This window comes from Lynx rufus, unplaced genomic scaffold (assembly GCF_022079265.1).
Source record: "Lynx rufus isolate CCGP_SWC_20201006 ecotype Redwood Valley unplaced genomic scaffold, mLynRuf1.p SCAF_14, whole genome shotgun sequence".
Classification (NCBI taxonomy): Eukaryota; Metazoa; Chordata; class Mammalia; order Carnivora; family Felidae; genus Lynx; species Lynx rufus.
Window position 1 is genome coordinate 25,253,781 of NW_025814828.1, and position 27,748 is coordinate 25,281,528.

General features: G+C 37.5%; 1 protein-coding gene across 1 annotated transcript in view; it reads left to right on the forward strand.

The window, feature by feature from the left end:
* Positions 1-27,748, forward strand: part of IL1RAPL1 (interleukin 1 receptor accessory protein like 1) — a 666,390-nt gene that overhangs the window by 491,797 nt on the left and 146,845 nt on the right. The window lies entirely within an intron of this gene.

The window sequence follows — 27,748 nt, forward strand, 5'->3', positions numbered from 1 at the left end:
AGAATCTAAAAGTTGCATTTAAAGGTATTAGAATATAGGGGCACCTGGGTGGCTCAGTCAGTTGAGCATCAGATTTTGGATTAGGTCATGATCTTGTGGTTTGTGAGTTCAGGCCCCATGTCACTCACGCTGCTGTCAGCCTGCCAGTGCCAAGCTGGCTTTGGATCCTCTCACCCCCTCCCTCTGCCCCTCCTCCACTTGCTCTCTCCCCAAATTAATAAATCTTTAAAATAAATAAATAAAGCTATTAGAATATGAAATAATACAGAATACAGAATAAAAGAAAAATATATACAAAAATGAAAGTTTTGGGGGCAGAGTTCTAACCTTGTAAATACATCTAATTCAGATAAAGAAATGAGAAAATGGTAAGGGAGTAACTATATCTGCAATAAACAATTACAAAGATGGGGTAATAGGAGTAATGCCTTCATTCTCATTCTTGCTCTACACATACACAAATACATGCACCTGCGTGTGTGTGTGCACACACACACACACACACACACACACACACACACACACTTGACTAGGAAGGTTGAAGGCAAATGAAGGAAATTACAACCTTGACACAGAGTGATAGGTAAGCATTTCGGTAAATGGAGATATGTATGTATTCTTCCATGGGAGAACAAATAAAAATATAAGAAAGGCATAAAATTCCTCCAAAGGTTTCCAGCCAAACTCAATTCTAATTAAATCCAATAATGTTTTTTTTTTCTTAAACTTGACAAAATTATTCTGAAGTGCATTTGAAAGAAATAGTTAAGAATATGTTTAAGAAGATTTCCTATTTCTTGGATTCAAGATTCATGATTCAGTCATGGTATCTTGTGCATTTTTAGGAATTATCTGGGTTTTTTTTTCTAAATTATCTGATTTGTTAGTATATAATTGTTTATCATAATCTCTTATCACACTATGTATTTCTGTGGTTATCGTATTGTTTTCTCTTAATGTAGTTAAAGCATTGCCAATTTTGTTTATTGTTTTAGAAAAACTGCTCATTACTTTCAATGTTATGTTATTTTTTATTCTGGTCTCTATTTTCTTTATTTCTGATCTTTGTTATTTCAGCTAAGTTTCTTCTTTTTCTAGTTCCTTGTGGAGTAATATTGTTTGTTTGAACTTTTTTTTTTTAATACAAGCATTTGTAGCATAAATTTCACTCTAATATCTGTTTTTGCTGCATCCCATAGGTTTTGGAATATTGTGTTTTCTTTTTCTTGTTTTGAGATATACTTTGATTTATCATTTGATTTTCTATTTGGTCATCACTTGTGCAGTAGTATGTTGTTTAATATTTACATATTAAATATTTAGTATTTTTATTTTTTTAGGCTTATTTATTTTGAGAGAGAGTGAGTGGGGGAAAGGCAGAGAGAGAGAAAGAGAGAGAGAGAGAGAGAGAGAGAGTCCCAAGCAAGCTCTGCACTGTCAGCACAGAGCCCAATGTGGGGCTTGAACCCAGAAACCATGAGATCATGACCTGAGCCGAAGTCAAGAGTTAGACGCTTAAGGGACTCAACCACCCAGGCACCCCTAGTATTTTTTTAAAGAATACAAATATACTCAAATATATTTTAAAAAATATACCCTGTATACCATCATTTTCAATAGTAGTATGGTTTTCCATTTAAAAAAAGACTATGTTTAAAGTTTTAAAGTAATACAGGAGTACTTGCTATACTAAATGTGTCATAGATTATAGTCATTAAAATAATATGGTAGAGTGATAAGAGCAAGATGAAGCAACATGAGATCCACAGCCCACATCTCTCATAGAAAAATATATTTGGCAGCCATTTATAGAGAAAAAGGTCTTTGTGGAAGTTTTGGAATCCAGGTAGGAGGTTGCAAACCTCAGTGGAGCAGAAGATCAAGAAGGACCACTTTAAGAAAACTCAGAAGGCAGGCCTGTGTACTGTCCTCTTGTAGTCTGGCTTTGGCCCCACTTGTCTGTGGTCTTGCCACTAGCTCCTTCCACCAAGGGACCTGGGAGGAGTCACAGCGGTCCATGTTACTGGTAAAGGCCTACTGACCTTGGACCTACTGTAATGCTTGTAACACTCTCATGACTCAGCTCTGGCCCTGCTCTGCCACTAATCCAAGACAGTCTTGCCCAGCCGCAGATCCATCCCAGGGATGTGGCAGAAACAATGCCTATAGGTACACCCAGTAACCGGCCCACCAACCTCCAACCTGACTGCAGTCCTTGAAGCAGTCCTATGACTCAGTTTCAGCCACACTCTACAATAGTCTAAGGCAATCTTGCCCATCCAGAGCCCCACCAATACGACTAGGCAGAAGCTATGTCCATAGACACCCGTAGTTAATAGGCCTGATGACCTTGGACACAACTGTGGTCACTGAAGCAGTCCCATGACGCAGCTTCATTCGCTCTCTACTGCAGCTCAGAGGCAGCCTGTGTGCCAGGGACTAGCCCACTGACCTGACAAAAGCATGCCAGGAACCCACCAGAAGCCACACCCAAGTATTCCCCTGGTAACAGGCCTGCCACCATGAATCCAACTGTAGAGTCAGTAACAGCGATGAGACCTGATTCCAGCCCTGCTCGGCTGCAATCCCAGAAGCAGTCCCATCAGCCCAGGTATTTGGCAGGAAAAGTTTTTTGCTTGCCAAACCCAGTCTGCAAAGATAGGAAGAAATGTCTGCTCCTTCCAATGCACCGACACCAATGGAAGCAGCACAGATCACAAAATATCAGGCAAACATGGTACCACCACAGGAAACTAATAAAGCTCCAGTAACCAACCCTGAAGAAATTCAGATCCATGCACCACATGACAAAGAATTGAGAATAATTTTCTTAAAGAAGCTCAGTAAGCCACAAGAGAACGCAACCACACAAAATCAGGAAAACAATACCTGAACCAAATGAAAAGTTTAATAAAGAAATAGAAACAATAAAAAAAGAACCAAACAGCAGTCTTGGTGCTGAAGAATGTAGTGACTGGATTGAAAAATTTAATGGAGAACCTCAGCAGTAGACTCAAACATGCAGAAGAAAAATCAGTGTACTTAAAGAAAAGTCCTTTAAAATTATCCAGTTAGAGGAAAGAAAGAAAATAGCATGAGAAGGAATGAAAAAAGCCTCTGTGACTGTGGGATTAAATGAAAGGAACCAATATATGCATTAAGGGAGTACCAGAAGGAACAGAGAATGAGAAAGGGGCAGAAAGCTGATGTAAAGAAATAATGTGAAAACACCTTCCTAATCTGGAGAAGAAAAGAACATCCAGATCTATAATGCCCAAAGAACGTCCAGCGGGCTGAACTTCACTGAGACCCTGAGACACATTATATTGTCAGAAATCAAAGACAGACTTTCAGTTTCCAATTGCACATATAAGGAGCTTGGGAAGCTGCCACTCCATCCTAAGAACAAGTAAAAAGCTGGACAGACTGAAAAATCAACAACTCTTTAGAGAGATGAAGAAAGAGGACAAAGCACTGCCCTCAAGATTGAAGACACAGAAAGGCAAACACCAGGAGTTGTGGCTTATCAAAGCAGACACTAATGAGGAGAAACTGCTGCAGAAACCAGTACTAGGTAGGAAAAGCTGAACTGTATGACAAATCACTAGAGGTTTAGTCTGAGAATTCAAAGTCCAGAAACAAGTGGGCCCACACAGTTTTGTGAGATTCACCTCTAGGAGTTCCACAGTGGTCTCAGGTAAACTTTGGAGAAAAATCTCCTTGTGCCTCTGGCAAAGGAGGGCAAAAGGAATCATTTGAAATAAGCCAGAGTACTCTGTTCTTCTTAATAAGGGCTAACCGTGGGGTAAATGATTTCACCAAATTCTAACCTACTAGGGTATCATCAGAGACTAACCGACCTGGAGGAGGGAAATAAATAACTCCAGTCAGCTTTAGCCTTCCACGTGGGGAAAGAGAAATACCCAGTTCAAGCCCACTGTAGCAGTGCTCTCTCCCTTAAGGAGGGGGTGCATGAAAAACTGAGATACACTTGTGAAATTCACAGTAAAGAGGTCTAGGCTCACCAAAAGACTGAGACCTAATCATAAGACTCTAGAATGCTTGCCTGTCTGTGCCCATACCTTACACCGTATTACTAAACACTTATTTACAGCAGTTCCTTTTGCCCGGTACCTCATGTCTGGCTATTAAGAAAAAAATTACAAGGCATAGTAAAAGGCAAAACATAAAATTTGAGGAGACAGAACAACATTAGAACTAAACATGGTAGAGATGTTAGAATTATCAGACTGGTAATTTAGAACAACTATGATTAATATGATAAGGACTCTAATGAGTAGAGGAGATAACATGCAAGAGTAGATGTGCAGTGTAAGCAAAGAGATGGAAATCCTACTAACCAGCAATAACTGTCAAAGATCAAAAACACTGTAAGAGAAATGAAGAATGCCTTCGATGGAATTATTTGTAGATTGCATATTGGTGAAGAAATGATATCTGAGCTTAAGAATGTCTCAATAGAAACCTCCTAAACTGAAAAGCAAAGATAATGGGCTGAAAAAAATACCAGAATAGAATATTGAAGGACGGAGGGACAACTACAAAATGTGCATCATAAGCATAATGGGAATACCAGAAGGAGAAGAAAGGGACAATGGAACAGAAGATATATTTGAAACAGTAACGACAGAATTTCTTTCAAATTGATGTCAGATACCAAACCACAGATTGAGAAAGTGCAAGAATACCAGGTAGGACAAATGCCAAAACAACAACAACAGTAATGACAACTACAAAAAACACCACACCTAGATACATCATTTTAAGACCACAGAAAATCTAAGGTAAAGAAAAATCCTGAAGGAAGCAAAAAGCGCCTTATGTAGACAGGTGCAAAGATAAGAATTACATCCAAATTCCCCTCAGAAACCATGCAAGCATGAAGACAGGGGCTCCTAGTGGCTCAGTCGGTTAAGCATCCGACTTTGGCTCAGGTCATGATCTCACAATTCATGAGTTTGAGCCCCACATCAGGCCCTCTGCTCTCAGCATGGAGCCTGCTTTGGTTCCTCGGTCTCCCTCTCTCTCTGCCCCTCTCCTGCTTGTTCTCTCTCTTTCTCTCTCTCTCTCTCTCTCTCTCTCTCTCTCAAAAAGTAAATAAACTTTACAAAACAAGAGAGTGGAACAGAACATCAAGAATGAGAACAGAAAGGAGGGCTGGTAAGAGAAATTGTCAGGGTGAGGAGAGAGGGGAATGGCTGTGAGGACATAAAAGAGAAAGAGTGATGTTAAACAGCATGAGTTCATAGTGAGAGACAGGTTATTGATAGAGGAATATAAGAATGGGCCAGAGAGGCAGGATGGAGAATGAAAGCTAATTCCCCACCCACAAAAAAACAAGTGAAAAATGAGAATGGGGTGAACTATTTAATGTTTTGAGAGAAAAAAAATACTACATCAAACCAGAACTCTGTACCCTGTGAAATTATCCTTCAGCAATGAAAGAAAAATAAATACATTCTCAGACAAGCAAAAAGGGAATTTGTTGCCAATAAGCCTGCAATGTAACAAATGTTACAAGAAGTTTCTTAGGTAGAAGGAAAATAATACAGTTCAAGAAATCATATCTACATAATGAAAGGAAAAGAATAACTGAAAGTAAAATTAAAACTTTTATGTTTCTTATTCTTAATTGATCTAAAAGATAAGAGTTAGTTCAAAATAATAATAGAGACAATGTATCCAATGTTGTAGACTTATGTATTATATATATATATATATACATATATATATATATATGTTTATACATAAGTGAAATGAATGATGCCAGTGATACAAGGGAAGGGTAAGAGAAATAAGGATTATTTTGCTATTATAAGGTACTTACACTACCCGTAAAGTGATATAGTACCATTTGAAAGTAGACTTTGATTAGTTGTAAATGTATATTGCAGATTCTAAGGCAACCACTAGAAAAAGTAAAAAGTGTAACAAGTCAGACAGAGGTGGACAAATACCATATGATCTCACTCATATGTGGAATTTGAAAAAAAACATACAGCTCATAGATAGAACAGGTTGATGGTAGCCAGAGGCAGCGGTAGAGAGTAGGCATGGAGTAAAAATAAAGTGAAAGAAGTATAACTGATACGCTAAAAAGGAGAGAAAATGGAATTATATAAAATCCTCAGTTGAAACCACTCAAAGCAGAAAAAGTAAAAGATTAAAGGAGGAACAAAAAATAACGGCAACAAATAGAAAACAGTAACAAATATGGTGGTTATTAGTATAGCCATATCAATAATGACTTTGAGCATCAATGGTAAAAATGCACCAAGTGAAGAGTTTTTTAGAGTGGATCAGAAAACAAAAATCCCAACTACATGTTCTCTATAAGAAACCCACTTTAGCTCTAACGACACATATAGATTAAAAGTAAATTGTGCAACCATTTTTACATTTTTTATGTTTATTCATTTTGAGAGAGAGAGAGAGAGAGAGAGAGAGACAGTACAAGCAGGGGTGGAGCAGAGAGAGAGGGAGAATTCCAAGCAGGCCCTGCACTGTCAGCACAGAGCCCGACACAGGGCTTGAACCCACAAACTGTGAGATCATGACCTGAGCCCAAATCAAGAGTTGGGCACTTAACCTACTGAGCCATCCAGGTGCCACTGTACAGCCACTTTTTTATGACAGTCTGGCAGTACTCTTACATGATCCAGCAGTACACCAGGGAATTTAACCAAAGGCGTTGGAAACTTAGGTCCATACAAAAACCTGCACGTGGATGCTTAGAGCAGCTTTATTCATAATGTCCAAAACTTGGAAACGACGAAGATTTCCTTCAATTGGTAAATGGATAAACTGTGATACATCCAGGCAATGTACTGGTATTCAGCACTGAAAAAAAATGCCTATTAAAACATGAAAGATATGAGGAACCCTAACTGTGTATTACTAAGTGAAAGAAGTCAAGCTGGAAAGTTTACATACTGTATGACTCCAACTATACGACATTCTGGAAAAGGCAAAACTATGGACACAGTAAAAAGATCTGCGGTTTCCAGGGGTTGGGTATGGGAACAGGATATACTCTGTATGGTACTGTAATGATGGATAAATGTCATTATTCATTTGTCCAAACCCAATGAGTGTACCAACACCAAGACTCAATCCTAAGGTAAACTATGGACTGTGAGTGATTGTAATGTATGTTCATCAATTGTAAACAATGTATCACTCTGTATTTTCTACCTAGTTTTGTTGTGAACCTAAAACTTCTCTAAAAATTTAAGTTATATATAACTTGAGAAATCTTGTCATTTACAAGAAACCAAAAGAGAAATTAGAAAATGTTGTGAAACAACCAATTATAGATTGAAGAGATATCTACACTCCCATGTTCATTGTAGCATTATTCACAATAACCGAGATATGGAAACAACCAATGTCCATCAATGCATTAATAGATAAGGAAAATTATATTCAATGGAATATTATTCATGTTTAATAAAGAAAGAAATCCTGCTATTTGCAACAATATGGATGAATCTGGAAGATACTAATGTAAGTGAAATAATCCAGATGAAGAAAGACAAATGCTGCTTGATCTCACAATGTAGAATCAAAAAAAGTCAAATTCATAGAAGCAGATACTAGATGGTGGTTGCCAGTGGTTGGGGTGGGGGGGGGAAGTAGATGGAATGAGGAGGGAGTTCAGAGTACAAAGTTTCAGTTATGCAGGATAAATACATTTTGGAGATGTAATGTACAGCATGGTAACTATAGTTAATAATACTGTATTGTAGGGACACCTGGGTGGCTCAGTCAGTTGAGTTTCTGACTCTTGATTTTAGCTCAGGTCATGATCTCACAGTTTGTGGGTTTGAGCTCTGCGTTGGGCTCCATGCTAACATTGTGAAACCCGCTTGGAATTCACTCTGTCTCTCTGTTTCTCTCTCTGCCCCTGACCCCTCTCAAAATTAGTAAATAAACTTTAAAAAATGATAATAATACTGTATTGTACAGTTGAAATTTGCTAAGACAGTAGACCTTAAATATTATCACAAGGAAAAAGTAACTGTGTGAGGTAATTCATGTGTTAATTAGATTGTGTTAATTATTTCACAGTTTCTATGAAAACATCATATTGTATACCTTAAATACATACAATTTTTATTTGTCAATTATACTACAATTAAGATGAAGAGACAAGTCAATGGATGGGGCACAGGGCCTTGAAGTTGACATTACTATATAAAAGATTAATATTTAATTTTTTTTAATGTATCATTGACCAGTTGGAGAATGGTTTTATAGATTGATAGATTAAATATACATATTATATAGTGATTTAGAGAGTACATATTAAAAAAAGAGACCATAAGACATATGGAAAAGTTACTGGTTAATAAATTTCTAAATAGAAAAAAGCTTTCCAAAAGTTTTTATTGAAAAAGAGAGGGTCTTAACAAAAGAAAAGGTGATTTTGATTGTGTTAAAAAGGACAACATTTTTAACAAAAATTATCAGAATACAATAAAGTTAATAACTAACTAGGTTAAATCCCTTCACAGGCAAAAAGGGATTTAATTTCTAACATAAAAATTGTTTTTTAGGGGCGCCTGGGTGGTTCAGTCAGTTAAGCAACGGACTTCAGCTCAGGTCATGATCTCATGGTTCATGGGTTCGAGCCCCGCATAGGGCTCTATGCTGACAGCTCAGAGCTTGGAGCCTGCTTCAGATTCTGTGTCTCCCTCTCTCTCTGCCCCTCCCCCACTCACACTCTGTCTCTCTATCTCTCTCTGTCAAAAATAAAATAAAAACATAAAAAAATTTTTTAATTGTTTTTAAATCCATTTTTTAAAGCAGCAAAGCACATGATTGAATGATTAAAGAAATAATAAGTAAAATGGCTAAGAAAGATATGGAAACATATTCAAAATCACAAATAATTGGTAGTCAAAGAAATCCTAACTAAAATGATAAGATTATAATTTTTCTCCTGATAGTTTTGTCAGAAATATTGTAAGATAGACACACTCATACCCTGTTGGTCAGAATATGATTAGTAAAACTTTTTTTGCAAAACAGGTTAGCAACAGCTACAGAGAATTTTAGGTCTAATAATGCATAAGATTGATCTAACAATTCAAATTCTGGGAATATATTCTCAAGAAAATAATCAGGCTCAGACAAAGACTTATGTAATAGCTTTGAGACAGTGATATTTATAGTAGCAAAAAATTTAAATTGCCCAAATCGTAAACAGTAGTTATGCCAAGACCATTCAGTAAAAAATTCAGACACCTTAACAATATGCAGCCTGGCAATTTACTTTTTTCAAGTAAGCAAACTATCCCTTTTTTGGATTAGGACTTTTTATTTTTTTTTATTTTTATTTATTTATTTTTTTAATGTTTATTTATTTTTGAGACAGAGAGAGACAGAGCATGAACAGGGGAGGGGCAGAGAGAGAGGGAGACACAGAATCTGAAACAGGCTCCAGGCTCTGAGCTGTCAGCACAGAGCCCGACGCGGGGCTCGAACTCACGGACCGTGAGATCATGACCTGAGCCGAAGTCGGACGCTTAACCGACCAACCCACCCAGGCGCCCCTGGATTAGGACTTTTGAAAAAAATAAGATCTCACATCTAATACTAATATAACACATAAAAGAAACATTATATTAAGATAAATTCATTTAATGATACTAATCTTTCTAAATTTGTGGAGTTGCAGTAAGGCCCATGGAAATGTTATTCATTTCCATTAATGCTCCATGTGTGTTTGAAAGGCTTTTGTATTGTGAAATTATTGGGTTCATTAGATCAAGCATGTTCATTGTATATCTCAAATCTTATATATTATACTGATCTTTGTGTTGTTTTGTTTTGGCCTGCTTTATCTATCAGCTGGTAGGAGGGGTTTTGAAAACCTTTCACTAAGGTGGTCTATTTGTGTATTTCTCTTCACAGTCTATCAAATTTTACTTCGTATATTCTGACACTATGTTTTTAAGATATATAATTGTATAGTCTCTGTATATATCTCAGGTATATCTTTCTGATACACCAAAACTTACCATTATCTGTTGGCTCTCTCTATGTCTAATAATACCTGTTCTTTGAAGTCTATTTCATGTGTTATCAATATAGTTATATAGTTAAGCCAGCTTTATTTTGTTTATATATGCTATATGTAAATATTTTTTATCCCATATATACTCTTAATTTAAATGTGTCTCTTATGAACATATTAGTTGTGTTTGATTTTTCCTGTGGGACAGCCTTTGTTAACTAGAAGTTTAGTTCATTTTTAATTGTAATCAGTGGTATTTGGATCCTCTCTACCATATTTTGTGCTTTCTGTTTGCCTGACATTTTTCTGCATCATGTTCTCTGATTTTTTTCCTTTTTTTCACATTGATTGAGTTTAGAAATTTTATACCTGATATCCATTCTTTTCTTTATACCCTAGAAAATTCACACGTCTGCCTAATTTATCAAAGTTCACTTTTAACTCTGTTTTTATTTTCCTCCAGAACAAAGTAAAAACCTTAGAAGACTTTTTTTAATTCACAAAAGGTGCATTGTTCGATGCTATTCCTCCAGCGCTTAAAGCATGGCCTTTCACATAGTCATTGTTCACAAGTAATTATTGAATCTGTTCATCAAACATACTCAAGTATTTAACACATTTGTTTCTGATCATACCTTCCAGCATCACTTTCTTTCTGCCTGAAGAGTAATTCTTTAGAATTTCCTTCAGTGGGGGTCTGCCAAGTACAACCTGTTTGTTGTGTGAGAGGTTTGAATTTTGCTTTCACTCATTAATTATACTTTTTTTAAAACAGACTTTTTTAATTTTTTAAAGTTTTTGTTTATTTATTTGAGAGAGAGAGAGAGAGCGAGCGAGCCAGGGAGAGGCAGAGAAAGTGGGGGACAGAGGATCCAAAGCGGACTCTGTGCCGATAGCAGAGAGCCCACTGTGGGGCTCGAACTCACGAACCGTGAGATCATGACCCAAGCCAAAGTCTGCTCACCAACTGAGCCACCCAGGTGCCCTACTCATTAATCGTACTTTGATGGTTATTTAGTTCTGAGTTCTTGTCAGCACTGTAAAATGTTATTACACAGGCTTTTGACTTCCATTACTGCCTCTGAGAATTTGGTTGTCAGTCTGTCATTCTCTTGAAGGTACTCTGTCTTTTCTCTTATTTTATTTTTTTTCTTTTCTCTTACTTTAGAAGTTTTGCTTTGTTTAGTTCCACATAATTTCATTTTACATACCCCCACAGTGGATTTCCTTTGATTTTCCCTTTTGAGAGCCATTAGTGTTTGTAAGTGTGGGAATTGGTGTCTTTCACCAGTTATGGAAAATTCTCAGATATTATCGCTTTAAAGATTTGTCAGCCTTATTCTTTCATTCTTTTTCTCCTTATGGATCTCCACTTAGAATAAGATATACCTTCTTATTCTACTCTCCATATCTCAAACCCTGTTTTATACCATCCATTGCTTTGGTTTTCTTCTGCATGGTGGATAATATCTTCAAATCTCACTTTTTAAAAACATTAAATTTTTTTTTTTTTAAATGGGGCCCCTGGGTGGCTCAGTCGATTAAGTGTCGGACTTCGGCTCAAGTCATGATCTCACAGTTCGTGAGTTCGAGCCCCGTATCGAGCTCTGTGCTGACAGCTTAGAGCCTGGAGCCTGCTTCAAATTCTGTGTCTCCCTCTCTCTCTGCTCCTCCCCCGCTCATGCTCTGTCTCTCTCTCTCCTTCAAAAATAAATGAAAACATTTTAAAAAGTTCTTAAATATCTTCAAATCTCACTTTCAAATAACTATTTCTTTAGCTGTTTCTAATTAGGCATCAATCTAAGTGTTCAATTATTATTATAACCATTATATTCAGTGATTATATTTTATTTCTAAAAGTTAGAATGTTTAAATTTTAAATCTGCTCAATCATTTTCTATGGTCTCTTGCTTCTTATTCATATATTCAACCCCTTCTTTTTCTTTTTACAGCATATTAAGCATACTTTATATTTAATTTTTAATGATTAAAATATCCCAAGACTTTTTAGAATATACTATCTATATTTTCTTCTGCTTCTCACTTATGGTGCCTACTGTCTGTCTTTTTTCTATGTGATATGCGGCTCTTCTAGGAAATGCGGTCTAATGTACTATGAGTGACAAAAGAGATGTATCAGTGATTTTCTTAGTATGTGGGATATGAGAATGGGAGGAAAAGAGAATGGGAAGGTGGGCAAGGTTACCGAGATTGAGATTACCTGAAGGGCACAAGAATACTTTTCAAAGTGATGTATATGTTCAGTATATTATTACTGGGGTGCTGGTTACAAAGGAGTATTCATATGTAAAAACTTCTCAAATTGTATGCTTTATGCAGTTTATTGTATGTTGATTATACCTCACTGGAGATGTTTTTGAGATGTTGGATAGTAAATACCAGAATCTTAATAATGGCCAGTCTCCTATATGGTGAATTCATTGAATTTTAGTAGCGCTTTTCTCACTTTTTTATGTTGAAAAAAATACTCTTTGACATAGCGATTTCATGTTTCCAAATCCAAAGCAAGTTCTCAGAGGAACAAAAGCTTACACACAATCGTGTGCATTCCAATTTTGTTGATAAGAAAAATTTAGAGGCAACTTAAATACTGAACAGTAGAAGTTAGGTAAATAGATTGTGAAATGGAGGTAATGGAATATAATATAGCCAAAATCATCTGGGGAGGGTTCATGATATAATGTTGAGTAAACAAAATCGCATAAGATCAGATTGTTTACACTATGATAATTTCATAAAGATTCAAAGGGTGAGAGAAGATAAACCAAAAGAATTGTTAGTTATGTTCGGGAATGGAATTGTGGGCAATTTTTCTTTTTCTTTTTATGCTTTTCTTCATACTCCGAATTCTCTACCATGAATATGCATCACTTCTCTCAGAAAAAAAAAAAATTTTAGAAAATGACTAAAAGGAACTTTCCCAAATAATTGTTCTTTTATCTTTCCATGAGAAGGCTTTTAAAAGAATCCTCTCATAGAGGATTTCAAGCACGTCAAGAAAATTGTTCAGAACTGCTAAGAGTCTTATGGTGAATGCGACAAGGTTATATTCCAACTTTTGACATGTTCATCATTAACGTTTGGCTGGTCCCTAGTCTGTCTGAACAGAGAGATGAATACATTAGAGATGGGTAAATAAAAAAGTGATTTTCTTTCTAAATTAATATAATGACACACTTTCATGATGAATTTTCTAAATCATTTTAGGTTATACCTTCCTCTTTGTGAGTTCAATTATCTTTGTCATAAAAAACTTTTTTTTCCCAAAGACAACCTTTACCCATTTTTCATTGCCTAATTTAACTATAAAGCTGTTAACATCCCATTTTAGAGCTGATGATAAATTGCCTTTTAACCTATTAGAAATTTTTGAAATTAGGTGGTATAATATTCACAGATATAACCTTACCAATTATAAGGAGGAAAAAAAAACCTGAAAACATAAATATGGCTCTAACCTTGAAACTTGACAGGCATTTGGATAAGAAAAAGAACCATTTCATGTATTTAAATTCCTCTAGACTTCTAGCTGTCTGTGTGTCATTGTTATGATTAGTCCTTCTTAACACTTAACCTTCTACCGAATGTGGGAAAAACATGCATTTCCTATTGTTAGTGACTCAGTAATGTTTTACTCAACTACATAATCTGTGAAAGTTTCAATAAATAAGAAAATTCACGTTAGCATTTACTGATTCTTTATATGTATGTGTGTTTCATACCTTCTCTTTGTAGGCTATCAAAATAGTATGAAAATTCAGACTCAGGCTTAGAATAACAGTATCTTTTACTCCAAATCTCTTAGTAAAGGTTACTCAAATTAATTACAAGTGGGCAATATACCTTACATTTAAAATGAATACCTCCTAACACCTCTTGTGTTTTACCCTGTCATCTACTAACCAAATGCCAAGATTCTGACATAGGACAGTAAATAACTCTTAAACCCAAAATAAGAAAAATCTTTAAAAGTCAATGTGTTTTAAAAAATCAATTTGTTTGGGACTTTATTTATGTGAGCTATTATTTTCTAGCATTTTACCAACGCATGGGTATTCCAGGTATTAATGATGCATTTTCTTACACTGACCCCTTTTTTTAAATGGCATTTAATTTGCCCCTTTTTCCTCTTTCTGACATTCTACCCTATGATTTTTGTTGTATCTAACACTAAGCAAGTGTCTTAGGAAACAAATATTATTTTGGTTTTTTAATGTTTATTTTATTTATTTTTGAGAGAGAGAGAACGTGAGGGGGCATGTGCAGACAGAGAGGGGGACAGAGGATCTAAAGAGCCCTCTGCACTGACAGCACAGAGCCCAATGTGGGACTTGAACTCACAAACCCTGAGATCATGACCTGAGCCGAAGTCGTTGCTCAACCGACTGAGCCGCCCAGGTGCCCCTTAAATACCATTATGTAAAGTTCTGCAGTAGCCTGTGTGTTAATATCATTTATTCTTCTCGTTACCATGATAATGTAAGGGGTTTAACTCTCAAAATTATATTCTTTCAAATATAGATAGAGAAAGCTATCTATCGTATACACATATACCTGTAGGAATATAACATATAGAGAGAGACCTATTTATCTATTTCTCTGTAAATATCTAAATCTGTCTCATCTCAATCTGTCTATATCCAGAGATAGAGAATATGTAGAGAGGAGAATCTCAGAACAGGCGAATTTTAGTTTGAGAAAATTAAAGCCCTGATGAGGTATTTCACTTCCTACATGCCACCTCAAGTATAGTTTGGGAACTGTGGGAGCATAATAATGTGTTGTCTCTTTCTTCCTGTTTGCTTTTGCACAATAGCTTTTGAGTTGGAGCGTTTTTTTTCCTGTTTGCTACGCAATTAGCTAAATATCTAGTTCAGTTACAAGGGTCCCTTTGGCGGCTTTGGTGGTATGTCTTGACAGCCTGTTAGCCTTGGAGATTCTAATGCATTTCACATTACTTATCTCTCGGTCATCCCAGTATAATATGGCTGGTGAATTTCCACTTGTTTACTTGTTTTGTGGAATGTTTCCCAGTTGATCTACATTGCACCTGTGGCTTATTTCCCTGTGTTGGCAAAACTCAGAACTGGAAGGAGTATAAAGCATAATGCTATTTCTTAGCTAATTCTTGGTGGTAAGTTGGCGCTAAATATGCTGATGCATATAGTGTTTTTCTGCAATGATATCTCTCTGGGAAATCCCATTTAACTTGAATTACAAGCAGCAAAGATAACAGCAATAGCATAAACCCAAACTTTTCAGAGCATTTAAGGACAAAGATCTCAAACAGTTCATAAGAATTAAGATATTTTTCACTACAAGTAATGGAAATCCAAACTCCACCTGATTAAAACAATAAAGAATGAATGGCCTCACTTGACAGGAAGTTCAAAGATGGGGTGTATTTCAGGGCAGGCTGATTGAGCAGTGTCATCAAGGGCGCAGGTATTTTCTTTCTCTGCCCTGTAATTCTAAGCGTGAGTACATCATCGGCATAGTAGCAAGAGAGTCACAGGTATCATATCTATGTCCAGTAATGTCCAGGGGACAAAGAGAATCCATCTCTTCCTATGGCTCTCTCATAGGAGGAAGAAAATGTTCCTTTAGTCTCTGGAAGACTTCCCACTACATTTTAGGTCAAAATGGGGTCATATGCTGGTTCCAGAACCAATCATAGGCAAGATTACTCTTGAAACAATTTCTTCCTGGAATTAGGATGCATTCATTTTCCTCTGAGACCTATAGCTGCTTGGATTTAGGCAGATATCTGATAAAAAATTGTGGTTTGAATAGTATTAAAAAGTGGAGAAATTCTGGGAAGGTAATAAATACTATCTACTACGTGGTTGTACCGTCATAATTGGACCGTGAAAAAATACAGAGGGAAATGAGTGCCCCTGTGGCCAACTCACTGTGACCAACATGTGTTTCTAAAGCATAGCTTGGGGAAAACAGAAGAGAACAATAAAATTGCCCATCTTTCAGCCTGGGGCTCAAATAATGAATATAATTTCTTAGTGAACAGATAGTATAATTTGGCTCACTGAACATCCTTTCCAACCCTTTTTTCCTGTTCTGTAGAGATTGCAAAGTAAAGTCCTTGATTCACAGGCTCTGTAGCAGCTTGGGTTGGCCATGAGGAGAATTCTGGTCAGTGAGACTTAGGAATAAGTCACTGGAGCAGGCCTCCCTTCCTGAATAAATGTCAAATTTGGATACGACGTTTGGAAGCTCTGTATCTGCCTGGAGACCAGGAAAATAAAAGTCACCTGTCAAGAATGGTGGCGCACAAAGGAGGCTAGGCTCTCAATGGCATCATTCGAGCTCTGAACTGTCTACCCCCAAACCTTTGATTATGTGGAAAAAACCTAAGCCACAGTAGCAGCTGAAGGCAGTACAATAAAATATGTAAACTATCAAAATTCATTACATACATTTACTCACACGTTATCTCACTTAACTTAGCCTTTTGTTGTTTCCCGAAAGCCAAATTAGAGAAACTCCTCAAATCGCTTGTATCACAACTATTTGAACTCATATCAACCCAGGAAGCCAGCTAATCACGCTCTGGGCGCTTAAGCACAGACAGCTGTGGCTGAATCTGCACAGCATCATTGATATGGATAAAACGCCCGATCCACTACAAGTTTCACAGATCAGCAGTCCATTTTGAACCCACCTGTCAGTCTCATTAAAACAGTGAATGCAGCTCAACTGAACGGAGAACAGTTAATTACGTCTTACGTAAACTGATCCTGAATTAGGTCTGAAAATATTAACGTGCATGAATGGGCTTGTATTACAGCAAAGAAGTGAAAATTTACATCAAGGATACTTTGCTTAGCAATACTATTTGAACCGTTCACAAATAGTAGGCAAAAATTATTTGATTAAAAAAAAAAAAAGATTGCTTAGAAAATATGACTTCTGACTACGTGCAACCACGTGACAACAGATGATAGCTGGAGGGAAATTTGTTCTCTGCCAATAAAAAAAAGTACCTTTACTTTTTTACTTTACACGATTAAGGGGGAAAACTATTTTTAGTTTAGAATTACAAGCTTCTCAACTGCTTTAATACCACAGATTTATTCCATTTGCTTCTCAACTATTCCTGCTGGGGTTTCTGCCGCAGTCTATTGACATGTAGAAGCGTTTCCATTACCTTTGAAAAACAAAACCAGCAATCATTTTTCAAAAGACACTTATGCTGTCAGTATGTAATTATTGCTAATATTAAACATTCGTTATGTTACTGAATGCACTGCACACATAAATTCATTGGGACAAACTTACATTCCCAAAAATAGGGGGGGTGGGAGGCTATTCACAATTTAGATCGACCTAAAGGGTATTATTTCAAGCGGAAAAAGTTAAGCAGAGAAAGACATATACCAAATGATTTTACTTATATGTGGAATCGTAAAAACAAATCAAGCAGAAATACGAATTGGTTCTCTGGTTGCAAGAGGGGAAGAGGCTAGGGGAATGGACAAACTAGGTGAAGGAGCTTAAGAGGTTCCCAATTGCTGTTACAAAATAAGGAAGTCACAGGGATGAAAAGTACAGCCTAGGAACCATAGTCAATAGTATTTTTTTTTCAACGTTTATTTTTGAGAGAGAGTGCGAGCAGAGGAGGGGCAGAGAGAGAGGGAGACACAGAATCCAAAGTAAGCTCCAGGCTCTAAGCTGTCAGCACAGCGCCCACCGTGGGGCTCGAACTGATGAATGGTGAGATCATGACCTGAGCTGAAGTCAGACACTTAGCCAAATGAGCCACCCAGGCACCCCAGTCGATAGTACTTTAATACCTTTCTATGGTGACAGATGGTAAGCACACTTACCTGGGTGAGCACAGCATAATGTAGAGAATTGTCTAATCACTATGCTCTCCGCCTGAAACTAATATAATATTGTATATCAGCTATACTTCGATTTTAAAAAGTTGTGGTTTAAAAGAAGGTATTAAAATCAGAGCTTAAAAAAATGTGATCTTAATCAAAGTTGGGACAGAGATACCTGGGAGACATTCTACCAAAATAATTATGTTCAAGATATGATTCTGTTGTACTCTGGGTCTGGTTTCTATTAGAATACCTCATAACCATTTAGTCGCCTTCAGGTAAAATAGGAAAATAAGGACTAGCTAGACGAATATGAGGCTGCTTTTATACAGACCCATTCATACAGTTATAAGTACTAATACAAGCTGCTACATGGTATGTTGATAGTTTATTCTTTTCGGTAACATTCACCATTACTGTCACATATCATAAGAAAAAGAGGAAAGGTTTAGGATTGAATAATATACTGGAACATTCTCCTCTAATAGATGTATGCAAAACTGGAGACGGTGACTTTGAAATGTTTCACGTTACTATTTTTAGCAGTGTAATCCTTTCTTTAAACCAGAGCTTACGAGGAATCCCAGTTCAGAGTCACAGATAAATACAGAGCTCTTGGTTGAAACACAGCCGGCATGTTTAAAAACCGGTCTTCTTACCTCACTCATTCCTCCTGAATGGCCCCTGAGGCACTTCTGCCCAACTACGAGAATCTTCCATAAGTTCCAAAGAAACTTGGGACCCTGATGTTTTTTCCTTTGTTGTAATAAGCGTACCTATTTTAGCTTCCCTGTGGGGATGATTTAGGTCGCTAAGAATCGGGAAGAATGACCCTTCGTCTGGGAAATGGAAAGTGTCCTGAATTCCAAACTGTACTTCGTGCCATCTCTCTCGTCTTTTGGGGGCATCTGATTATTGTATGGAAGGGACATCTTAGCGGTCCTTGGCATTTCCTAACTGGAAGCTCCAACCCATGTTTTACTGCTTAGGTAGCTGTATAAAGTTCATAGTGATATTAGAGTACTAGACATTAAAGATCCTTTCCCTTCTTTTTGTGAAAAAGTGTGTGCGTGCGTGTGTGTTTGTGTGCATGCGCACGCACGTGTGTGTATATGTGCTTCATGACCTGAAGTTTAAAACCATTCAGTTAGCTTTGGGCCAGTCCTGAGACGTCCATAGAGGTTACATTAATTTCGCTCTAAAACATTGCTGGTGACGGCTAGAAAAACAGAGTATACTTTACAATTGGAGTGATTGTGCTATTTCATTCTAATTCCTTTAAGCAGAGAAACTAGCCTCCATGGTATACATAAAAAACCACACAAGAGGTGACACAGCCACAGATGCTCTTTTGGCAAACCAGCTACAGACCATCTGAAACCCATTCTTCATATTTCAAGCTGCCTCGAGTTTCCTTTTGTGCCTTTACTTCAGATTGTACACACACTTTCACTTTTCCTGGTTAACACCTGGGCTTCTGTAGGATACACTAGGCTTTCTGTACCAACAATATACACTTAGATTCTCATGTATTAGGGAGTGTTCAGTTAGGAAATTGGTGACAAACTCACCAGGACCGTGGGAGAGAGAACATGATGTAGTTGTAAGAGGGGTCTGCCCAACTTGACCTGTGGCCTTGGGCAAAAGGACATAACCCACCAGAGGGCACTCAGCAGGGAGGTGGGAGAATAAATATCTTGACCTCATTTTTACCCCACTCTTCTGCTAGTGCCTCTTTTTGGCCATACCTAAATTAAAGTGTCCTGGGGCACAGAGGAGGGTTAAGGAGGATTGGAAAATACAGAAGAAAGTAGAAGAAAAAAATCTGGCACTCTTGGAGATGCTTTTTCTATCTAAACCCTTTTATGACTAACAAAACCTATCATTTACTACATTCCAGCCTCTGTACTAAGCATTCTATAGGCATTATTTTCTTGTACACATTCTAACTTGTTTTAAAACACAAGTACTATTATTATTCTTTCCATTTTACCCGCAGAGAGAGTGAGGATGAGAGTTACAGTACCTTTCTGAGGTCTTATAGGCAAGCAAGTATTAGAGCCAAGCCTTGAGCCTACATATGACTCTGAAACCCATACTTATAATCAATTTTTATGTAATCTTCCATTGATACTCTAGTATCATTCTCCACTAACTCATTAGGTTTCTCTGCTGAATTTCTTGAATTTTTAGACTGCATTGGACAATCCTATCCTTTAAAATATAACTTTGGGGACGCCTGGGTGACTCAGTTAAGCGTCCAACTTCGGCTCAGGTCATGATCTCACAGTTGGTGGGTTCGAGCCCCACGTCAGGCTCTGTGCTGACAGCTAGGAACCTGGAGCCTGCTTCTGATTCTGTGTCTCCCTCTCTCTCTGCCCCTACCCCACTTGCGCTCTCTCTCTCTCTCCCCCTCTCAAAAATAAAATAAACATTAAAAAATTTAAATATAACTTTGAACCTGTAAAGCTCCATATTGTCACTTAATTGTGGTAATATTGATGAGAAAACCACAAAGCTTTTATTTGTCTTTGGTGGGAAGATGATATAACATAATATAAATTTTGGGAGAAGACTAAAAAAGCCTTATAATACCTGCAGATCTAAGCATTTAGCAGTTAACATGATGAATGGCTGACCTTCCAGAAACTGAATAAAATCTTAATTCTTATTCATGCAGACAAATAGTAATGTGACCAACCTGATATCGCCCATTAGTAACCAATCATTTCCTTCTGATTCTGGTACCATAGAGAATGGATTTGGAAGTTACATCCTTACTTTGAACATTAGTTTATTTTCCCCAGATCACTTACAAAACACTATTTATTTATGACAAATTTCTATCATGACCTGACCCATGTCATTAACATGGCATTTAAGAGTCTAGATTCAAGCTTTTTCTATTCAAATGGCCAGGACTAGATCTATTTAGAAAATTAATATTACTTTTAAATGTATGTAACTATTTCCACACAACAGTAATGACTTTCTCTTTCAAAAGGGAAAGTTTTCTTATCTGAAGGCACTCGTTTTTCCACACTAGAAGAGACATAATCCTGTACCTTAAGCAATTCATTCTTAGTGCTCCAGCTTTCTTGTGCATTATAATGAAAGGTAGGTTGGCTCTGGACAGGACTTCATTTTCTGGTGAGAGCAAGTTGACATTGATCAGAATGATTTTGTATGTTTGGTGTATATGCCATCCAATCTTCCAGCAATGTATGTGTGCAATATATAAGTATCAGAGTAAAACAAAGTTAGCCTAGTTATCTTCTAACTCCTGGCTTATAACCACTCACCTGGAAGCCAGAAAATACAATATAGAATTTCAGTTTTCTTCTATTTATTGTTCCTATATTTAGCATCACTTAGAATAATAATGTGGATACTTAATCTAGCTACTTCTCAATGAATTTATTTTGAAGTCACATGACTGTGATTGTCAGAAATACATTTTATTATAAATGCCTCTAAAGAATTCAGATTAAAACACGTGTGATAAATACTTGTGGAAAAGTATTCCATGTAGCAAGTATGTGAATGTTTTAATATTAAAGAACTAATAGAACTGATTAACAGTAGGGGTTTACCAGATGTGAATCATAGAAAGAGATCATGAACTTATAAACATTAAGACCAATATGTTTGCAATTTATATACACTAGACTTTTAAAATTTTCAAACTTCTTTTGTCTTTGTGTTTAAAATATTTTGTTTTCATTCTTTTGTCTGCATATATAACATTTAGATATTCTGAAAGTTAATTTGGTAAAATCTTCTTTCGGAATAGAATTTCCTATTAATTTATCATGTTATAAACCAGAATTTATGTTACTGTAAGTGAGATGAGCTACTCACTTATGTATTCCACATATATCTTTTCAGTACCGACAACATGCTTGACATTGTATCAGACAATGGGATGGCAAGGATTGGATTTTATTCAACTTGGCAGCTTCCATGTCTAAAACATTGCTTTAAAAGCTATTGGTGTTCTGTAAATATCTGTCGAAATAATGAAAACGAGCTCCTTGACTTTGGGGGATTACACATGCAGATAATGACAATATCGTACTACAGTAGGAGAATAGTTCTGATATCTGTAGAACTTCTGGTGGAAGGCGCAGGAAGTTTGCCTGGAGGGGGAGGTATTATGACTTGGCATTTAAAAGGTGGGTAGAAATTTGATAGGTGGGTATGGTGAGAGGAGATGGTGTGGCCAAAGGCACAGCTTTGGAAAAGAATAAAGTATCCGTATTTGAAGAATGATCTCTAGATCAATTTGACCGGACATGGTCTCTGTGCAAAGGAAACAAACTCGGGAAGGTTGTGCGTGTTCTCGAATGCAGGCTGAGAAGTTTGAACTTTATTTGGGAGTCTCTGGAGGCTTCTGGGCATATGTGTGATAAGATTGAAGTGTCCTTCACGAGATTAATCTAGCTGCAGTGTACAAGATGGGTGTCGCAATGGGAGATCAAAGTGAGGAAATGCACTGTAAGATTGATGTCATTGTTCACATAGAAGGTAGTAATAGCCTGAGTAGCCAAATGGCATTCCTGTATTTGAGACTATTTCTCCAACATGCTTCAAAGTGTTTATGAGAGATTTCAAGAAGTCTCGAGTTTGAAGCAATCACTCTTACTCTAAAATAGCACCATATTATGTGAAACTACCTCACTTCCTCACTACTTTAGGATATTAGGCATCCTAAAATATGCACAACACAAGAAATCGGTTGTAAATCTGAACTTCTGCTAGCCTCCATTGGAGACCATCTTAGGCCCTCGCTGAGAGTCTCTTTGAACTTTTAAACACAATTTAATGAAACACATTATACTGATTTCTATAACGTATGAGATCAGATTAAGCTAACCAGAAGGTGACAACAGGCTCAAAAAGCATAGTCCATTTTTGTAGGCACAACAGCACCTGAATCATGTCTGATGATGTCAGTGTACTTTGGCAAATAATATTGAGAATGGTGGTAGTTATCCCCAAAAGTTTAAACTTTCTTTTGCCATTTCTGTTAACGGAAGCTAGAATATTCACTTCGGGGAAACCAAAATTGAATACCTTATTTTTGTTTTATAACCAGCGCCAGTGCCTTGAAGGGTGAAAATTGAAATTCGAGAGGCAAATACAACTTTGTATAAAATCATCACTTTTTTTTCTATTAATTAATTAGTTTATTTATTTATTATTTATTATTTTTATAATTTATTTTGAGAGAGAGAGTGAGCATGAGCGGGGGAGAGGCAGAGAGAGATGGAATGAGAGACAATCCCAAGCTGGGTCCACACTGTCAGCATGAGCCCGACTTGGGGCTCAATCCCACGAACAATGAGATCATGACCTGATCTGGAATCAAGAGTCAGATGCTTAACCAACTGAGCCACCCAGGCGCCCCTATAAAATTGTCACTTTTTTAAAGGTCCAAGTCTTAAAAGTACATTTCAACTTCTTAGAACACATGTTTCCAAGGTAGAACTTAACATCAACTAATGATGATTGTTGAGGTGTCAGGATTCCATACTGATGGAAACGTTATGTCGCCAATGCCTGAACATATAATTTGAGATTTAAAAATTAAGGAACTTGATTTTATTCACTGTCATTTAAGCTCCCTATGTTTGTTTGAACGTTTCTCTGAAGCACACTTGCTCTGAAGTACAGCCAGTATTTCTTCCATTGCGGTAGCTAGTTCCCCTCGAACTTTTCATGTCAGCAAAATCTGTCATATAGGGGTGCGTGTGCACACACATTCTTCCTTCCCTTTCTCACTTCCCCAGATGCCCATTGCCCTTATGCCTCTCACTGGGTCTTAAGCTTTACAGTGTGCAAGTATCACCAGAATCAATTGTTTAAAATATGTACTCCTGCTCCTCCGTGCCCGGGAGTTCCTGGAGTTCCACGGTTTGGGAGCCTGAGACTCTGCATTTTGATAAGCCTCCCTAAGTGGTTCTGAGGCAGGGTTTCCAGGGTTCATACTGTGAGTGGCTGTAACTTAAGCCCTCTCTCTTTACTTGTGTTAGACGTCATGGTCTTGTCTTTAAAGAGGGGCTATTCATTATTTAATTCAATTAATGGATAAAGCCAAGCAGTGTGGATGGCCAGGAAATTTTTACTGAAATTCAGAAAAACAGCACGCCCGGCTAGACCACGAGTAGCATCATCCCACATTGAGAATTGCAGTTCTACACTTGCAATCCTGAGATGTTGCATTGTAAGTCCGATGATCTAATTCATACTCTGTGCTGAGATGTTTCCAGAGACAAATCACTTCCAAGGGTAGTACCTTTTACGCCCTTAATTACGCTTGGGTTCCAATCCAATTCAAAACTGTGTCTACAAAGGCTGGCATTTAGTCAACTGAACATTTGACTGCTTCTTTGTTCCTACAGAGGAAAGCACAAGACTAATTTCTGTACATGTAATTGCAGGTGCAGGTTATGTTTGCAGTCTTAAAAAAGGAAGTGTCTCAGTGAAGGGGAAATTAAATGAGAGGGTTAAGTGCATGACCTGGAAAGGATATTTGAATCACCTGTGATTTTCCATCCTGTTTTAGAATTCATCTTTCCTACACGGTGTGGCCACGTTACTAGCTGTGTCCTTAATAGAAGGAAGTGAGGGAGTGGAGAGAGAGAGAGAGAAAAAAAAAAAAAAGACGGAAAAATGAGCCAAACACAATCACCAGGACATATTAAGTCTTTTTAAAGCTAGCAAGAAGTAGGTCAAGATCTACACAATAAAGGGGTAAATAAAAACACATTAGGAAAAAATGCCTGAGTGCTTTCCATCCACTAAAGACAGTCACATGCTGTCGTTAGGTCTCTTTGCCCAGTTCACTTGGGAATGATTCTCAGCTAAAATATCAGCTGTCGTTTTTGTTGGCAGAGAATATCTCCAAGTTCTCCAATCTGATAAAAAACTGTTTCTGAGGAGTATCAACATCAGAAAGACAGGTAACTTGAGGCCCTTTTTCCTCCAGTGTGGAGTCCGTCACCGCATTTGTCCTACTCACAAGCTTTCCGGAGACGCTGCCGCCGCCTGTCCGTGACCGCACTTTGAGACCGCTGATCTAAAATGCATTGCTTACTCCTCCTAAATACTGTACGCTGTGCGTCATTCATTTTTTATACTGGTAGTGGTTGAGCTGTGCTTTAGACATTGAATACAACAGAAGAATTCATTCCACAAAATTTTATTGAGAACCTGCTAAGTGCCAGGCACTGTTCTAGACATTATGAAATATATCTCTCAATGACAGAGGCAAAGTAGAGTTTATATTCCAATGTAAAACAGTAGAAAGACAGTAGAAAATAAATAAGCATCTAACATATCAGGTGTAAAGAAAAATAAGAGAAGCTACATCGCTTAGAGAGGGGACAGTAGGGAAGGGGAAAGTGGCCGAGAAGTCCTCTCTGAAGAGGTGATGTTTGATCAGGGCTTTGGAGGCAATGAGCTAGCAGGAAATGCAGATTCAAATGCACATTGTGGTAAAAAAGCGTAGAGGCTAGCCAGAGTTCCACACTTAGCACTGGCACTCTTCTAGAGCTTTTTGACCCGGGACAAATTACTTAACCACTCTGTGCCTCAAATTCCCAGTCGACAAAATGGGGATAATAACATCTCCACTGAAGTATTATTATAACAGTTTAATGAGGTAGAATATTAAAGCATTTAGAGCAGTGCATGGCACATAGTTTCACATAAGAGGTGGATTTACTATAAGGATATTGAAGCTAAAAGTTTGGCCCCTCATATATATGGACCTGTCCTGGGGCCCTCTATTGAATTTTGTGTACAAAGTGTCATATTCTTTTTCTAAGGAGATCCCCCAAATTGTACAAACCTCAGGCCATGTATAGCTTGGACCTGCCCCTAATCTTAGCTACTGTTTATTAATCTCTGGGATAAATGATGGCCGACAAAGGCAACAAGAAGTGCAAAGGCCCAGAGGCTGGGAGAACATCAAGGAGGACACTGTGACCAGAGGGAAGCAAATGAGAGACAGAGAGATCAAGGAGCAGAGATGAGATCGGAGGGGACCGAGGGTAAGATCCTAGGCCTAGGGCAGGCGTTGGTCAAGTACTTTGTTATCCTGAGTGAGATAGGGAGACGCTGAAGGGTGCAAGAGAAGGGAGAGATGAACTGGTTCACATATTAATAGGGTCACTCTGGCGTTTAGAGAATAGGCAGCTGGGGAGGCGAGGTTAGAAGCTGGAAGACCCATGAAGAAGCAGCAGTGTGGGGAGGAGATGACGGCCCTCGGGACTAAAGCAGAGGTGGTAGATGTTGATAGTTTCTGGATATGTTTTGCGATGCAATAAACAGGATTTGCTGACAGATTGGACGCAGGAGTGAGAAGGTTGTTCCCCATGTTTGGAAGGTTTAGGTCTGAGTAACTGAGGAATGAGGACCAGAACTGGACATGCATGTGAAGTGAAAATCAAGACTGTGGTTTTGGACGTGTTAGTTTTGCGAAGCCTCTTTGATGTGTAGGATTCTGGTTTTTTATCCCAGGTATATAGCCTTGATGGACCTGTTCCAGGTTTGCTTCAATTAAATTGCTTTACACTCATATGCCTATTACTTGACCACCTAACAGAACATTCCAAGTCTATCTCGAGCTTCAACACATTCTATTTCATATGAATTTAGTTTTCCTACCTTTCACAGCTTTAAGATTTACCATGGAAATGAGACCTTTAAAGATACGCTGTGATACTTGAAGATTTACTACATCTGAAAAAGCTGTGTTTATCATTATTACTTATGAAAATATTTATTAAGTGATATCATCGTTAATCCCAGAGTTCCAAATTTTAGGTATTCTGTACTCAGAGAAATATCCATTGAGTTTCTTTTATTTGTTCATTAATTTAAAAAATATTAAATATGTTGAGACACCTGGGTGTCTCAGTCGGTTAAGCCTCCGATTCTTGATTTCAGCTTGGGTCATGATCTCGTGGTTCGTGGGTTTGAGCCCCACATTGGACTCCATGCTGATAGCATGGAACCTGCTTGGGATTTTCTCTCTCTCCCTCTCTCACTGCCACTCCCCTACTTGTGCTCTCTCTCAAAATAAATAAACATATATATATATATATATGTTATATATATATATATACATATGTTATATATATATATACATATGTTATATATATGTATATAAAATATGTCAAATTTGTAAAAGATGTAAAGCATGGTTTAAAGAATATGCTTGTATTTTCTCATTTGTCCAGCCTTTTTCAGTTTGTCCTCCATGGAAGTATCATGAGTCTGTCCCTTTTATGTCACATGATGTGGAAGGTTTCAATTTAAATTCTCTCATCTAACTAGATAACACTATCCATATTATTTAAAATATTTTGTGTTCTCGGGGTGCCTGGGTGACTCTATCGGTTAAGCATCTGACTTTGACTCAGGTCATGATCTCAGTGTGTGGATTCGAGCCTGATGGCTCTGTGTTGACAGCTCAGAGCTTGGAGCCTGCTTCAGGTTCTGTATCTGTGTCTCTCTCTGAGCCTCCCTGGCTGCCTCTCTCGTTCTCTCTGTCTCTCTCTCTGTCTTTCAAAAATAAACAAACATTAAAAATGTTTAAATATTTTGTTCTCTTAGACATAAGGCCCCGGGGGAAAGGGTCATTTTTACTCATTTCATAACCTACTTCCTATCCCTGTGCTTGACCACAGTAGGTGCTAACCATGTTGCCTGAATAAAAGTTATAATGATGTGTATGACGATGAGGTTATTCTGGGTATTCTGTTTTTGTCTAAGAGACTTAGTATCCACAAGGCACTATCGATGACAGCTTAAGAATGGACAGTGTGGGAAA